Below are 12,155 nucleotides of genomic sequence, written 5' to 3'. Positions count from 1 at the left end.
CCTCTCCCCCCAAAAGAGAACCTCATTAAGTTGTGGAAAGGTTGTGATCTGTGTTGGTGAGAGCATTGACATGGACAAAATCACAAATCTTGTTAAATTAGCAGTGGAGTTGGGTACAAGTTCTGGAAGCCCAAGGAGAAATTTCAGAATGAGTTCATTTACCCTTTATTAACGGCAATACCAACAGATTTCAGGATCTTATGACATAGGAGTTTATGTGTGATTATTGTACTGATGATGAGAGCAGGAGGACTTTTTCCTTGTATTCCATAGTCATCAGGATAATAATTATCAGTCAGAGACATTTGAGATTTCCATAAAGTAAGTGGCAAATATAAACACTGTGTTTTATGGAGACTTTAATGTCTCTGAAACTCATATCAGGAGTTCACAGATTGATGGTTAATCAGTGAAGACTATAATAACCAATGAATCCACAAGCATTATTATTATGTTCTTAGCACTATACTGGACACTCCTTTCTTCTCTACAGATTGCAAACTTCTACAATTTAATTGATGGTCTCTGAGGATTATTGTGGTTGAAAAATTCATCACCTTGTGTCCAACTTGTTAATGAGTCCCTCTTAGTACAATAGACACACAGTCAATGACCCGGCGTATAGTAGAAAATGTTTTCTGTTTGTCTAAACTACTGTTCCCCTGGTAACTTGAGTGAACTCAAGTTTATCTCTGCTCTCTCTCGAGGCATCAGAGGATGTCTTGACTGAAAAAGAAGTCTCTGATAATGGCTTGTAAATGTCCTAAATTAGCAAATCCTAGAATTTGAGGTGAGCTCCAGGAGTAGCCTTCTTCGGAGATCTATCCCTTCAGTCTCTGGATTCCCATACGTGGGAGGGGCTGCTGGAGTGGGGGCACCTTTATCTATACTTACTTCTCCCCTAGGAGAGGGAACACTGGGTAAAAAATGCAGGCTGGCAATTTTTTTTTCCCTTTTGGTACTTATTTGCAATGCTGTATTAGCCTCTCTGAGTATAAGAGCAATCTTTTTAAAATGATGAGAATATGGAATTGGCCATTGTAACCTGATTCAGCACGCCCGTTCCATTTGGGTGATTTTTCAGGCTGCCTCTGAGAAACAGAAATGGGCAGGTTGGAGTCTCCCCAGACCCTAGATAATTGAGTTGAACTGGTGTTGTGTATGCACTGGCCATGCATTAGCTGCAGCCCTCTTGCCCTCTGTAAAACATATCTCTTTTCTCAATTATTCAAAATAAATAAATCAATGGGAGGAGAAAAACACACAACAGAAATAGCCATCCTTCTGTTTCTGTTTGGAAGGCAGAGTCTTAAACTCCAGTAGTTTTAAAGATGATTTTAGTGATGAGAGAGCCCATATGTATGGTTCGGCAAATTAATTTTGAACATTTGAAGATAAAAAGGCTGAGTTCCTAGGAACTGGCTTTAAAAGTCACAGTCCATAGCAATCTGAGGTATTCACTGACTAGGGGCTCCTCTGTTTATTTCAAATACCCCTTTATCATAGTGTTGAAAGAATACAGCTCTGTATAAAGCACTGCCAATTGAGAAAGGAATCAGATAATGAAGAAGTGATGCTCTTGTGATGACAGTTTTGGGTCCTCAATAGGATTTCTTTAAAATCAAAAGACTTTGTTTTATTATACATTCAAAGGACAAAGGGAGGGGGGGAGAAGAAAAAAAGCCCTGGCTACCCCACTTCCCCTTTTTCATTTTCATAACAAAACAAGTCGTTACTAAAGGCCTACGGATGAGCCACAATGCATATCTGGAGGGGGTGGAAGAGATAATTTTGTAAATTGTAAATCAGAATGAAATTGTATTTGCAATGGATGCTGAACACATGTAATTTACCAGCATTACATTGTTAGCTTCAGTACAAATGTGAAAGGTTCTTAGTAAGTTTTGAACAGAGGGGATGGACATTTAAACATCAGGTCTGGCATTTGTAGGCTGTTGCAGTCTGTAGATTCAACATTGGCCCTTCCTTGGAAGTTCTGAAAAGCAGGACAGAGACCTCTCGATTTAGAGAGACTCCCCTATGTTGCTATATGATGAGGGGATGAGATGGGTGCTGGTAGTGAGCGGAGCAAGAGGCTGAACTAGGAATCTCCTTCCATCTTGGGTACCAGACTCAGTGACACGTTGAAACTCATCATTTTGACATACCTGGCACGGAACAAAAGTACTTTCTTTGTGAAAGGTATCATTGCGATCCGTTTGGTCCGTTTACCGGGACTGGAAATCACTGACATTCCCTGAAAAGCTCTGTTCCTCAGGGGAATTCCTTAGCAAGGATATGACCCGTCATGATATGTGGATGTCACGTCCCACTTAGGACTTGGGAGTTGGGCTGAGGTTAACACAGTGGGCTGGTACATCAAATGAGACTGGAATGAAAGGAGAAACTCACAGCCCATCTAATCATTAACTAAAAAAATATACTTAGCTATGGCAGGGGAAGGACCCTCAGCTAGAGACAAACTGGTGTTCTGATTGATGGAAGCCTTTCTGTCCCCATGCTGCTCTTGGTGATCTGCTGCTCAAGGATCTGGGCTCCTGTGACTTCATGGCTTCTTGGTTCTAGGTGCCCAGGAACCAGCAGTTAGTGCCACAGTGGATGGAGCGTTGGGCCTGGAATTAGGATTCATTTTGCTGAGTTCAGATCTGGCCTACCTAGGAAAGACAGTTGATCCTCTTTGCTTCAGTTACCTCATCTGCAAAATGATCTGAGGAAGGACATGGCAAACCACTCCAGTATCTCCACCAAGAAAACCCCAAGTGGGGTTGCAAAGTATTGGACACGATTAAAAAAAATGCCTGAACAACAAGACCAGGAAGCCATATCGAAGGCACAAGCTAGTTCTCTAAGTCACAGTTTCAATACTTTGTAAGAGAAAGAACCATCCAGAGCCATCTATACCCAGAGAGAGGCCTATGGGAACTGTGTGTGAGCCACAATGTGGCATTTTCATTCTTTCTGTTGTTGGTTGCTGGCACATTGCTTTTTTTTTCTCATTTTTTTCCTTTTTGATTTGATTTTTCTTGTGCAGCAAGATAACTGTATAAATATGTATACTTACATTGGATTTAACATATATTTTAACATATTTAACATGAATTGGATTACCTGCCATTTAGGGGAAGGAGGGGAAAATTTGGAACACAAGGTTTTGCAAGGGTCAATGTGAAAAATTACCCATACATATGTTTTGTAAATAAAAAGCTTTAATAAAAAAAGAAAAAAGAACCATCCTCACCCACATTGTTTGGGGAGGGGAACCTGATAGATAATTTTCCTACCACAAGAGGGTACTATCATGTGGAAGTTTTAACTTTCTTTCCAAGTTTCAGTGTATATCATAAAATTGTGTTTTCGTGACACATCAATAAACAAAATAAAGCACTCATCTTGGTCTCATGACTGAGAACTCAGGCAATTGACTCTAGGGGCCTGGAAATGAGTTGTTCACAGAATAGAGCAGGATCAGTCCAAAGATTCATTGAATGGCTCTTTGAAAAGAATCATTTGCTCTGAGGTTCTAGACAGAAATTCCCCTTTCTTATCCTAACATAGTGAGTAATGATGTTGTACCCTCCCCCCACTAGCAATGTTATTTCTAGGCCAGAACTGATGCATATAAGAGGACTACTTCAAATGAAAGATAAATAACAATTATTAGAAATCATAAGGGCTCTTTTTTTTTTTTTTTTTTTGGTAATTGAAGTCATGAACTATACTAATTGCTTCTGAAACTATTTGCTATTTACTGCATTTTATTAACTGCAGTGGGGGATAGCTTGCTCGTTCTGTGTATTGGCATCTTGTAGATATATTGAGATTTTTGCATAAATGTGTTATTCATCACAGCCAAAGCCACATAAATAAAATATATAGAGAGATATTAGTACTGTAACGAAAGTCTTAGAGAAATAGCTTAGCAAGTGACAATGCTGTCAGCTAACATGAAAGACTGAAATTAAGCCTCCCTTTTTTTTTCACACGGATCTTTAAACAAACTGAACTTTAGTTCTTCACAGTCTAGGGATAGGTAAAAGGAGATATTCAAAGCACCATGTGGGAGTCCAGCTCGATGATAGAAAAGCATCCTTAGAGAGCAGGAATAACTTTTAGAAAGAAAAAAAAAACATCCAGTTAAATCTGCAAAACAGTAAGTTGATTATTCCTTTTCTGGAACCCTTTTGACAAACCCCTACATTTTCAAAGAGTTACATAGGATTTAGGCAGACATTGACTTTAATGTGAGTTGCATTGCTAAACCACATGCAGCCCTTTGAAAATTTCGGGGTTGGTGTTTGTCATAAGCCAGACAATGGTTTGATTTAAGTTGACAGAGTCTGAAGAATGAATAAACATGTGCGCTTTGGTGCCAAAATGTAAAATCTCTAAGTAGCCCACCAATCAGGCACAAATAACCAGGAGAGAGAGAGAGAGGAGCAACAAAGGTGGACGAGCCCATTTTAATGCCATCAAGGGACTGGAGTGACATGAGAAAACAGAGAGGCAAACTTAGAAACTTGGGTTCATCTGTCCTAGGACTCCAAGGACAAATTTACAGTTGTTGCTTCTTGCTATTTTCCATGGCAATTTCTATTCTGAGCGTGTGCTGTTTACAACCCCTATTACAAAAAGTTATATTGCTATTGTCATGTTTTAGCAGCATGAGTGATACAATCTCATATTAATAATATGGCTATTTTATATTTGTGGCTTTATGAAAATCTATAGATATCAATATCTATTTTTAATGGATCTTGCCCAAATCCTGCCACATGGTAAGTCAGCCTGCACTGCTATGGAATTATCACAAAGCCAGATCTGACAATTATGATATCATATCAGGCAAATAGGACTTTTAAAGTGTGTGAGAGAGAAAACTTTTCTTGGCATCATAACCAATTGCATTTCAGCTCGGAAAAGAAAACTAAGGTCTATTTTCGATAATTAGTTGAGTTACCTCTGATGCAACAATCTCTCCATCCCACCCTGGGCTGTCTGTCACTGTCAATGAAATCGAATGTCAAGTTAAAATGTTCTCTCAAGCTATTTCTTCCATATTAGAAAACCGCTAACAAATATAATCTCCTTGCCCCGCTGGCAAGATAAACAAAATTAGCCCTACAACCCCCTCTCCTTGCTTTCTCAAACTTTAATTAAACTGTTAAGCTCATGAATGAAATTGTTCAGAGTCTGAAAGTGCTGGACTTTTTTCCTTTCGTTGTTTTGAAGGGTGGAAAAAATTCTAATACAAGAAATGCCAGTTCTATGAAAATCTCAGTATGACAGAGGGGTTTCCTTATCTGACCAGGTTCCTTTTCTTCAGTCAGTGCTTGAGAAGTCAGATTCCAACATGAAAAAAGAACCTGGACTTCAGTATAACAGGATTTTAGCTCTACTGTCAACTTCTGGCAATCCATAAACAGTACAGATTATCTGCATTGTGTATTAGCCACATGTACCTGAAGATGGCTTGAGAGGCACAACAGGATGGAATGCTAAACTTTGGGCTATGTGACCATGGATACAGAGGATAATATCTAAAGTACCTGTCATCCAGGGTTGTAGGGCAAGTGATAAACTTTTTAACTTTATGAATTCTTAATAACTTAAACTAGTAACTTTTAAACTCTATAAACTTATCTCATCAAATGAGATAGATTTATAAAGAATTTTACAAAGTTTACTTTTGTTTTTTAAATTAAAAAAATAAGTTTTTTTAATTTTTCAAAATATATACAAAAATAATTTTCAACATTCACCCTTGCAAAATCTTGTGTTCCAAATTTTTCTTCCTCCTTCCCTCATCCCTCACTCCTCTCCCCTAACCAGCAAGTAATCCAAAATAGGTTAAACATGTGCAATTCTTCCAAACATATTTCCACATTTATGATATTGTACAAGAAAAATTAGATCAGAAGGGGGAGGAGAAACGAGGGGGAAAAAAGCAAGTAAATAACAAAGGTGAAAATGCTATGTTGTGATCCACATTCAGTCCCCGTGGTCCTCTCTCTAGATGCAGATGGTTTTCTCCATCACAAATCTGTTGAAATTGAGTGTCAGAATCACCTCATTGAAAAGAGCCAAGTGCATTAGAGTTGATCATTACATAATCTTGTTTTTTCTATATACAATATTCTCTTGGTTCTACTCACTTCACTTAGCATCAATGTTCATGCAAGTCTTTCCAGACCACAAAGTTTACTTTTGGTAGAGGGTATTGACCATTTAAAAAATTCTTCATATTCCCAGTGCCTTGAAAAGTAAATACTTAACAAACATTAATTATTATTGAATTGAATTTTAAAATGTTTATACTTGTTCATGATAATGGCAAATAGTAAGAAAACAGCAAAGGATGGTATAAAGGAAATCACTGAATCTATAGAATCATTCCAAAAGGGAAAAAAAGATTAATGTAGTTTCACAGTAAAGGAAAAATAGGCTAAAATATTACAGAAGTTGTATGGATCATTCTATCTAAATATAGTAAAGGCTGATAATGAGTATTTACCATTGGTTTTGTCAAATATAAAAGAAAATAATTTGCCTTTGGATGGCAAAGGATGGATTATTATTTATGAAACAGCTAATATCCATGAGCAGAATCAAAAGGCCCTCCATAGGTAATATCCACAAGAACTAAATCAATAACAAATGTGTGGATAAAGAAGCTTTGTACAAATGGCTGAGTCATATGGATTTGTTATATAAAAATATTTTATTATGTCCATCCATGATCAAGTCATTAACATCAAATATTATAGAAGGGTTAACCCTAAGGAATTTAGACTTTGTGATCAATGCAGATAATGGAAAGAACCTACAGAAACTATATAACACATCATTACAGGTATAACACATCAAAAGTTTAGGACCTCCTAGAATACCCAGTAAGGCAGAGCCTGCTGTCTAGAATTATCTATTACAATCTAGCTCTTCATCATAAACAAAAAGATGACAAATTCTTGCACTGACAGAAACTGACCTCAAAATGTCCTTGACGATTCAACAAACAAAATGTTCTGGAACTGGAGCACTATCATAGATAAAACTGTTGCCCACAATGGCCTGGAAATAACAGTGATTCATGAAAACTGAAGAACAATGTTTTAATAGATGTCTCCATACCAAAGACTTTTACTCTTCTAACTATTTGGAATAAAAACACTTTCAAATATGGTGTTTTTCAAAATATAGAGATCTCACCGAAAAGTTGAAAATCACGTGAGAAAAGAATGAAGTATATGTATCACCCTTATTCTGTCTGCTGCAAGAGTTGCACTTTTATTTAATGACAAAAACCAGTGTCTTATTGATTAATATAATAGTAAATATGTTATATTAAATATTAAGTATAAAAGAATAATAGCAAATTAGCAATTTGTTTCAGATCCCTTTCTTATCTGGACTCCACTGAAGATTAGGAGAATGAGATAATAAGAAAAACAAAAACAACAATTGTTACTACTGAGTTATATTGCACTTTAAGGTTTGCAAAGTATTATATATATTGTATGTATTTTCCCATAAAATCTCATATTATTATTATTATTGTTATTATTGGCAATAGTGAATTCAAACAACATGCCTAGTTAGGTGCTGCTAGCTGGTGCAGAGGAAAAAATAATGGTTCCCAAGTAGAAGGATTTGAATTCAAACAGCCTCAGATACTTTCTAGCTGTGACCTAGGGCAAATCTCTTAACCCCACTTGCTTCAAAAAACCAAAACAAATAAAACAACAACATACCTAGTAGATTCAAGATAAATCTTGTTCCCCCATTGCAAATTTCCTTGAGGTATGTAACCTGAACCAGAATTCTGACTCTAAGGGGTGGATTATATATAATTTTCAATTATTATCAATGATCCCACTTTTTTGGCACTGACAGTAATTCTTAGAAGAGAACATATAGAGTATAAATATGAAAAGAATGTTTACCAAACAGTCAGGAATGTGATCTACCTGGAGTTTTATTGTATGAAGAGAATAGAATAGAATGGTAAACTCTAAAAGATAAAATAATCTTAGTCTCAATTTAAGAACATAAGAAATACCATACTGGGTCAGACCAATGGATCATATGGTTCTATAGTGTATTTTCTGACAATAGCCCTAAGGGACTTTAGAATTCTATGATAATACAACTTTAATTCAAAGACTATCTTGCTTTTAACTTAAGAAGCTAACATTTATCCCAACTTCCATTCTCTCAGGCATCAGGGATCAAAACCTTGGAGTTATCTTCCCTCTCCCTCTGCCTCACCTTCCACATCCCATCACTTGTGAGGTCTTGTAGATTTTACTTCTACAACACCTTTAAGTCTCTTCATCTTTTAATCATCGCTGTCAACGTCTCCACCAGCGCTATTATTGCCCCAGTATAGACCCGAGTTACTTCTTACTTGGAATATTGTCATTGCTTACTGGCTACTGCTGCCGCTGCCTCCTAGTTAGTTAGTATTTATATAGTGCCTACTGTGTGCCAGCTCTCTGCTGCGTCCTTTTACAAATATTCTCTTCTTTGATTCTCGCCACAGTTCCAAGAGGTGGGCTTTGTTATTATTACCTGCATTTTATAAGTCAGAAAGTGAGGCAAGGAGAGATTACATGTCTTGTCAGGAGTAACACAGTCAAGTGTTTGGATTTCAGAGGCCTCCCTGACACCAGGCTCTATTTGATGTGCCACCTCAATATAATAAACGTCCTAAGGTGTAGAATTAATCATCTTGCTCAAAAATATTCCCTCTCACCATTAGGATAAAATAAAAACTTCTAAGTCTGATATTTAATACCTTCCATAATCTGACTCCAACCTCATTCTAGATTGCTTTTCTTCTTTCCTTTCCCAGCTTTATGACTCTCCAGACTTTTTCTACTCCTATCTTAAAATATCTCTCCTCCCCAATCCCTCTCCCCCTTTCAACTTCACTTTATGTATTGTCCATTGGTCCATTAGAATATAAGCTCCTAAAGAGCAGGGACTAGTCTTAACCATGGTACATGGAGCATAGGGGGCAGCTGATGACTATTTGTTAACATACTGACTTATACTGAACTTGACATGCTATTTCTTGTCTCCCTGCATTTATAAAAGCTGTTCCCGCTTTCTTTTTCCTTTCTATCATTCTCTCGTTCTTTCTCTCTTTTCATGGCCTTGCTCTCTTTCCCCTCTCCTTCCCTCTCCTCTCGTCTCTTCTTGTATCTTTTCTTCTTCCCCCCTCCTCCTTTTTCTCCTGCTCCTCTTCCTCTCTCTCTCTCCCTCTCTTTCTTTCTCTTTCTGTCTCTATCCTTCTTTTCATGTCCTTTTTTCTTCCTCAGTTTCCCTAGAGTATTTGGTCTAGCTATTTGGTGCAATGAAAAAAGAACTGGGTTTGGAGCCAGAGGACCTGGCCAGAGCACTTTTTGTCTAACTTTACAGCGTCCCCATATTCCATTTCCATTTCTTTCCCCTTTACTCAGGTTGATTCCCAGGCCTGGAATGAGCAACTCCCTCATCTCTACCTTTGGGAACCGTGGTTCTGAAGAGGCTCATCTTTGAGGCTGAATCTTCCCATTATGATCATTCAGCCCATAGTGTCGACTCTTGTGACTCCATTTGAGGTTTTATTGGCAAAGATACAGTAGTGGTTTGGCATTTCCTTCTCATTTTACTGTTGAGGAAACTAAGGCAAACAGGATTAAAGCAAACAGAGTCACAAAGCTTCTAAATATCTGAGGCCAGATTTGGACTCAGGTAGAGTCTAGAGTCCAGGCCAGACACTAAGATCTTCCTACCTGGCGCCTTTACTGATTCTTACGCCTTTGCCTAGCTTTTCTCTTTCTTCAAACACCACTCCCTGCATTAAATAACTTTTGTGTTCTTTGTTTCTCCTTTCTAATTTACTTATCTATGTATGCGATGTTTTCTCTACTAAAATGTAAGCTCCTTTAGGGCAGAAAATGTTTTACTTTGGCTCCCTGGGAATTAGCATAAAGTCTTGCATATTGAGGAGTTTACAGGATTGCTCAAGTTTTTCAACTTCTCTGACCTTGGTTTCTCCCCTGTAAAATGAGGAGGTTGGAGTTAAAATCTAAGGTCCCTCTCAATAATCTAGTTAGGATTTTTTGGATCTCCTTTGCCAGTGTAGGATGTTTGAGGACTGTGACATTAAAAAAAAAAAACAAAACAAAACAACCCCCCCCCCCAACTTCCTATGACTAAGCTGCAACTTAGAACAGTTAAGAAGTCAATAAATATTTGTTGAATGAATAATTTAACCATAGTTTTTAATATGCCATCTTCCCTCACAATAGCATTATGAGTAAGAGAAAACAAGTGTTAATCTTATTTCATAAAAAGGAAAATTAAGGCTTAGAGATTAAAATGCTTTTCTAAGGACAGTGTGAAATTGGTAGCACAGTCAGTCAGCACTAACACACATGTACAATAAGATAATCTTTCATCAACCAGGAGTCCTGGTTGCTTTGTCATTGGTTTGCATTTTTCACTAGTTAATTTGCTCACAAACTCAGAAATTGCTCAGTGATTAGATTTTTAAAAAGGAAGCCTTGATTATCTCTCAATCTTTCCCCCAAAGATGTTATCTCTTCTTTCAGTGTTTGTTTTTCAGTTTATTTATTCTTTCCTCATTTGTTTTTGGAAAGGGAATATATAGATATAGATATAGATACACACACACATACACACATATAAAGATAGATATGTATAAGGGCTCTTTAAAAAATACATTTCTTAAAAGTTCTCTCTGAAAAAGAGCTGGGCTCTTGGTGCTTCTGAAAATTTTCTTCCAACACAAGCAGTACCCAGATTGGAATTTTGATTTTTAAGTATTTCAGTTCTTGCTTGGAAAATTAAATTCACAAAACAATTGATTATCGGTTATAAATGGCAAAAACACCATCTGGTTCCCCAAAACGGCTAAATCCAAGTAGCAAAGGGAAAAAAAAGAATTGGAACTTGTAGTTGGCGTGGAGTTCTAGTCCATGAAGCAGAAAATGACGAGCTTTACTATGAAAAAGCAGGAGTAGTCATAACTTGTATTTAGCGGCTGTGGGAATTTGATCCGTTCTTCACATGTTCCATATGTTAAAGCAATTGGCGAGAACCTCAGTGTGAAGGAGTTGGGGGTGGGAGAGGAGTATGGCTAGTGAAAGGGAAGCAAAATCTGAATCCTGAGTTCTTTCTTCTGTGCTCCTCTTCAGACAGATGCAGCGCCCAAAGGCCTTAGTTTCCCTGCGAGGGAAATGACTGATGTTATCCTTGCCTCCCACTGCCACAGGTAGAGGAAGTTGTCTGTTGTTCCGAAGCCATCTGCATTCTGCTGCTGAGGTAAGTCACCCAGCATTAACATTTCCCACAGTAATATCCACTGTTATTCTTTGCCAACTGGGAATTTGAGTAGGTGTCCATTTCATGTGCCAAGAGAATGAAGCGAGATGAAAACACCCCACGTATTCCACCGTCCCCATATTGTGTTCTGAGTGTGGGAGGATTTGGGTCCAGGCTATAGTTTTTCGTAGATCTTGTTTCATAAAATACGCTCTACCTTAGACGGATTCTGTGATCTTGGTATAAAAAGATTTTGAGGTCCTGGCTTAAAAGAACCCCATGCTCTAATTTAAGTATCATTTTCACATTTGTTTTTTAGCTCTGTAATAGTAACTCTTGGTGTGTAAACTCCCTCCTTTCAAGCACTTTGTCTATAGTCTTAAGAGAGTTGGGGGGAAGGAGAGGAGGAGTCTGGGAGGTGAAGTGACTTCTCAATGGTCCCTCCAAGACCGGCTCCCTTTCTATCTCCACTATTTATATATTATCCCTTAACGCTAGGTAACAAAAATTGCCGACAACCCCTCTGTGGATTATGGGACCATACATCCGGTGCTAGGAGAGACCCCAGAGGTCGGCTAGCCCAAGCCCCTCAATTTTTACAGATGAAAAAATGAAGGCCTAAGGAGTTCACTTGCTAAGATCACAGGGTAGTAAATGTCAAAGGCAGGATTTGAACACAGAGTGTTGAACCTCAAGGTCATACATCTAATAAATGTTAAAAGTCCCATTGCTCTGACTCTGGTCATTGTTCTTTGCCGCCTTCTCTGACCCGACGCCGTCTCTGCTTAATCAGCCGCTGCCCA

The sequence above is a fragment of the Antechinus flavipes genome, chromosome 3 (genome assembly GCF_016432865.1).
Source record: "Antechinus flavipes isolate AdamAnt ecotype Samford, QLD, Australia chromosome 3, AdamAnt_v2, whole genome shotgun sequence".
Classification (NCBI taxonomy): Eukaryota; Metazoa; Chordata; class Mammalia; order Dasyuromorphia; family Dasyuridae; genus Antechinus; species Antechinus flavipes.
The sequence above is the reverse complement of the archived record's forward strand: the minus strand, read 5'-3'. Positions refer to the sequence as shown.